This window comes from Austrofundulus limnaeus, unplaced genomic scaffold, assembly GCF_001266775.1.
Source record: "Austrofundulus limnaeus strain Quisiro unplaced genomic scaffold, Austrofundulus_limnaeus-1.0 Scaffold39, whole genome shotgun sequence".
NCBI lineage: Eukaryota > Metazoa > Chordata > Actinopteri > Cyprinodontiformes > Rivulidae > Austrofundulus > Austrofundulus limnaeus.
The window spans coordinates 965,835-971,918 of record NW_013952441.1 but is presented as its reverse complement, the minus strand read 5'-3'; positions in this window follow the sequence as shown (position 1 = coordinate 971,918).

The following is a 6,084-nucleotide window of genomic DNA, read 5'->3' as shown; positions in this document are numbered from 1 at the left end:
AGGAAAACAATTGCAGCAGCAAGAGTGGTGCTTTCTGATGGGACTGTGTTTGTGTGCTGAAGCGGGGACTGAGTAAGGGGAGGGAAGTCCGGTCGCTTTTTCTTCTTTTTTTTTTTTCCTCCTGATGGCGGGTGGAGTGGTGAAGCCGAGCGACGGTTCACCCCAAAGACCTCGCTCCCTCCCCGCTTTGAGAAACAAAAGGGGCTTTTTTCTCTAAAGGAGCGCAGTGACGTGGGAGGCGGCAGTGAATGTGGGCCATGTGTCAGGGCTGTTGCTGCTCCGTTTGTCTGCTTCCCCTCCCCAGCTCTGGTGCCTGTGCAAACCTCAAGCGTTTATACATTATTGTCAGCTTTCTGATTGTTGTGATTGTGCTCTCTTTCAGCGTGTTCACACGTACATCGATGCTTTACGTTCTTTGAAATCGTAAGGCTCCTCTGGGAGAACAAAGTCCCATCATTAAAGTCTGGCTGAGTAATCTAAAGATTGCTTGACGTGCCATTCTCCAGGCTCAAATTCCACACAAAGCCCATATGTGGGGACTTAAGTGGCCAGTGCATACTTCCATAATGGATTATTATGTTGTCCAATGAGAGTCTTTACATTTGCACGGTGAGGTCACATTCACTGTCAGCCGCCTGTGGTACATGCGAAAGCCTCTCGCCGGTCCTCTTGGTGAAGGAAAATGGTGTAAACACAGCTCTTGTTAAACATGCTGAGCAGCAGACTGACACACCGAGGGCCCCCCGGCCTTTAATCAGCAAAGTGACTGGAGTGAATGGAGGTTGTGTTTTGGGAGCAGATAGGCGAACGACAGGATGGGTGAGCCAGGCCATCCTAACCCCCACAAGCACTATGGTCACTTCTGAGCTGTCACACAAGGTTATGAATGGTCTTTTCTCCTAAAAAAAAGTATGATCCACAACAAACTACATGTCAGCTTTTACACAAACGATATTTTGCAAATTAGTTCTTTACTTTTTTCCGGTATTTACCCAGGCATTTCCCATTGAGATCATAGGGTATTTTTTTGCAAGGGAGGCCTGGGCCTGAAGGCAAATATACAGTATTGTACATACTTTGTGCTGTAGGGGAAACCGGAGTACCCGGAGAAAACCCACACAAGCACGAGGAGAACGTGCAAAACTCCGCACAGAAAGACCCCACATCAGAACCCAGGATCTTCTTGCTGTGAGGCGTCAGTGCTAACCACTGAGCCACTCTGCTGCCTCATTAGAAAAATGCTACATTTTTCTTGAAACTGGATCAGTCTGATGTATATCTGCATGCCTTTAAGCTTTCAAAGAAAAGAACGCCATACCTACTGTGAATCATTGAGGGGGCTGAATTTGGCACAGAGGACCTTGAACAGGGTTCCCACAGATCCTTAAAAAGTCTTAAAAGGCATTGAATTCATCAATCCAGAAATAAGGCCGTAATTAGCCTTAAAATGTCTTAAATCAATCAATGTTAACACAATGTAAGTTGGATGATTGTAATTTGTGGCAAATATTACAATTGGTAACACTTGTTTTTTAAAGGGCCAATATTATGTGTTTCTCATGCATATATTTAAATACTATACCATAATAAAGTATCTATGTCACCTTTAGCTGTTATTAAAATACTGTTTTTACGTTTAAATAGAAAATAAACTTATCTTCTCATCACTTCCTCTTCTAAACACCTTGAAATTGGCCTCTGTCTCTTTAAGAAACACCTTCTGTTTTTGTTTTGCCCATTTCGGTGCGGGGTGGGGGGKGGCCTGCCATGATGCAGTTTACTTGGCATCTGAAAATACATTTCCTCAAAGGTATTTTTAATCTGAAAAGAGCTTCACTTAATGAGAACTAATGTTGATAGCTCAGCAGACAGTTAAGTTTCACTTTCACTTTCACCCGAGAGCCTGCGGGGTGTGTGTGTGTGTGTGTGTGGGGGGGGTACTCTGCCATGAGGAATTTTGGCTTAAAGACACGTCTCAGGGGCGTTCCTGGTCCCCAAAGGCGTTTCTGGTCCCCACCTGTCGTTTTGCTCCTCATCATGGCTGCCTAAAAACTCTGCAGGATTTCTCAAACATGCATGAATGAGTCAAAGCAAGGCTTTGGGCATATTTTTATGAGAGTGTAACATTATAACACGATATAAAACTCAAAAAAGATGATTTTACATGTTAGTGCCCCTTTAAAATTATTTACCGAATGCTTCTCACAGCTAGTTTTTTTTTTTTTTTGTGTGTGTGTGTGTGTGTGTGTGTGTGTGTGTGTGTGTGTGTGTGTGTGTGTGTGTGTGTGTGTGTGTGTGTGTTAAAATAAACATTTGGGTAAAATTGTTTTTCGCCCCAATTTGTGTTCGTTGTGAAATTGGTCTTAAATTTTTATTTCAAGTAGCACTAAATGGGTCTTAAAAAGTCTTAAATTTAACTTGCCTTAAGCTGTAGCAACCCTATTACATCTGTGCAAGGCGCATCAAAGTCTCAAGACTACTAAGGCTCTCTGTAGTGAAACGTACTGCACAGTTTCAGAAAGCTCTGCCTCAGTCACAGGTCATGGGTCTTTCAACAGGATGATCCAAAACATACAGCTGAAAGCTCTCAAAAATGTTTGAGAAAAAAAAATTGTAATTTTACAGCCCTTCCTGGGCCCAGAATCTAATCCTGTTGAACATCAACAAAATCTGAAAACTGCAGTTTGGAGACCCCATCCTTGAAATACAGTCTTATAATTTCTGATTGACTGCAGTCATTTACTTTAAACAGTAGGAGAATCAAGTCTTTATTTAGTTTTAGTGTTTGTTTCTAGGAATTTAATTCCTTGTTTTAGGGGTATGACATATTTGGGGTGTGACAAGGTTTTCTGCAAATCATCGGGAGAACATATAACAGGAGACCATTTTGTTTTTAGATCTCCCAGACGGGCTCGGAGTGAAATGGAGTCTTTACATCTGAAAATAAACAYTCAAATGAGAACTTAATTGGTTTTCTGCATGATATTTGAACAATTCTTTACATGACAGCTTCTGTGTCTGTATGCATTAATGCTTCATGACTATAACATCTCGGTTATGGGACAGGATTTGCTTCAAATATGCCCAAAAAACTTAAGTAGATATTTAAAAAAAAAAGAAAAAGAAACTGATTGTTGGAAGCAGTTTTTAAGTTTTCTCACCACCAAGCCACAAAACGTTTCCGATCGAGCAAGTGAAGCTTATTTTCTTAACATAAAAATCGGTGGGTTTTCAAACCCAAACTCGGCTGTGAACCGATCCCTCTGAATCATGTGCGTTTAATGCGAGCCGTGCAAATTCACTGAATCCATTCCAGGTATTATGTCAAGTGCACAAGCTCATTCTGTGTTGAAACAAACAAAAGACATATCACACACGAAGGTATTTGACTGATGACCCGTCCACAAGATGACTGCAGGATCTAAAGCGTGACAACTTCACAGGCAACAACAAAAAAAAAAACTCAATAACCTCACAGAGAGAAGCCCCAGGAGGAGGATTGGTTGTAAAATTGGGGTCAGCTGTGAGCTTTTAGGCTTTCTGAAGACAATAGGTTTAAACTGCGCTGTGACATACGATCACCATTTTGGCCTGATTCCATATGTAGTCAGTTATGGCATCATGGGGATATGTTTTGTGTCAGGGGAGCGATGTTTAAGAGAGGCTTTAGCAGGCAGCTGAGAAGAAGGGGTCGAGTCCCTGGAGGGGGGCTGGTGACGACTGTGGCTACATTATATTACAGGCCCCTCTGTGTTTGAACTGGAACGCTTCTCAGATTGCTTGTAAAGACCGTCAGAGGTGGGGGCTGGATTGGGCTTGGAGGCAGCAAGGAAAGRGAGGACTAAAAATCAACTTTGGCTCAAACTTGATTTCTCTTAAAGCCTTAAAACCTTCTGCCTCTAAGGGCTGTTGGAACGGCTGCCCTTCAGGAAAAGTGATGAAATGTAGGGAAACCTTGAGGCTTGCTATACGAGAGGGCCACCCTGCACCGACTGACACACCCAGAAACGGGGGTGGGTGGGGGACAAATAACCTGCCGCTGTAAAAACAAGTGCACGGTGCATTCAGTGGTGCAGGTGCGCCACAGCGTTCGGTCAGCTGACCCGCCGTTTCCTGTCAAACAGGAAGGACTAAACGAGCGGAGCTGAAAGCTCGAGGTAACACACAGCTGGCAGTTGTTTAGGAGGGTAAATGCAGGTGTGTTATAAGAGCGGCACTGTGAGAGGAGTCTAACCCAAACAGATGACACACAAACATCAGTGTCAGCTCAGAGTGCAGCAGCGAGCGCAGGGAACGCTTGGCAAACATGTAGGCAGGTTATGACCTCAAGGGTATCCCCCTTTAAAAAATGTGTGTTTTACTTTATTCAACAGATTATAAAGTATATGGAATTAAAGGCTCAACATTCCTTGAATGAATGCATGTTGCTTATTCCCTCTTATACCACAGCTAAAAAAAATATCATCTTATAATAAGAATGGAGCCATTTCCCTCAAACCTTCTAAATAAAGACGTTTTCACAATCTCATGCATTCACCAAATACCTCGAGAGTTTCATTAGAATTCGTCCACACATGCTAGTTATTGCATCATGGAGACACAAAAACATCATCGACTTGGCACCAGAGTGTGATACAAAAAAAAAACTACAAAAGTTTTTTTTCATAAAAACGCTGTAGAATACACTTTATAACAGCAACATTTTCCTTTAGTCCTAACAGACAAGAACTTAAGAGATTTCCCTATAGCCGGCAGTTTACTTAAGATAAAACATGACATCATCTGCATATGGTGGTTGTAGRAAAACAGAAGACAAGACACGGTGGAGACACTTATATGTTTTTGTAAGACTACAGAAATCGACATCTAACAAATCTTTGTCACAAAATCAGAAAATAAAAAAAGGAAAAAAGAAAAAGGGTTTTCATATTTTCTGGATTGGTTGCAGCTTATTATCATAAAAAACATATTGAAACAGCACTAAACAGATTTTGTGCTTCAAATGTTACAGTATACTGTATGCAGAAGCTGCATTTCTTTAATGCTTAATAGCAAAAACTTGGAAAAAAGTATTAGAATCACTGTAGTAAAGTGTTCAAAACAAGTCAAATAAAAAGGTACAAAGTTGACAAAACTGGTCCACAAATCACCTTGAATAGCTTCAGCTGCTCAAAGATCCAACAATCTGTCAATAAAGCAGCAATGAGCTCATACATGTCCAGACAGGTCCTGAAAATGAGGTCATTTCTCTTATCTGAAGGGTAATTGGGCTCTGCAGGCTGCAGTGGCAGTGACAGTGAAAGAATCAATATGCTGGACCCCAGGACGGGCATGTCACTGTTTACCCAACAGGGCAGCCTGCACCGGTTGACTGTTACTAATATGTTACTCGTGCGAAATGGGTGGATGACCTCAGGCGGGTCTCAGAGGTGTGGTTAACAACCCGCCGGAGCTGGGTCATGCGATGTGTTTGGATTTAAAGCTGAATGATCATGAACTTGCCAAAAGGAGCTGTTAAAAACTTGTGTCCTAGATCACACAAATACTGCTCTTCCCCCCAGAAAGAAAAACATGAAAAAGAACCCAGTTGAAGCCAAGTGAATTCATTTGRGAGCMGTCAGAAACATGTTTCATGGTTTCACATGAGGCCAACGGGCAGCAGTAACTCAACAGAACATTGATTCAAACACTGTGTAGGCTGTTAGAAAACCGAGTACCAGCCGTACCAGCTGCTAGCACTTTACTGCATACGTTAATATTTATTAATAAACCTGAAACGACACAGTCGCTTCAGACAGTTTCATAACGCTTAGCAGCAATTTATTACATCTAATTTCCCAATAACATTCAAACGTTTGTAAGCTAATGGTGAAATGAACCAGGAAGACCTTGATGAATCATTAGGCAGTGGGAGGTTTGTTCTCGTTGAATTTATTTGGTACTACGAAACCTTGGGGGCAGCGATTGAGATTTGGTTTTATGTCCTGCTTTAAAAAATCTAGCTGGCACATCGCTGTTCGATAATTTTCTTTCTTAATCTTTTTAAGCGATGTCATGCCATAGTGTTAGCTATATATATATATA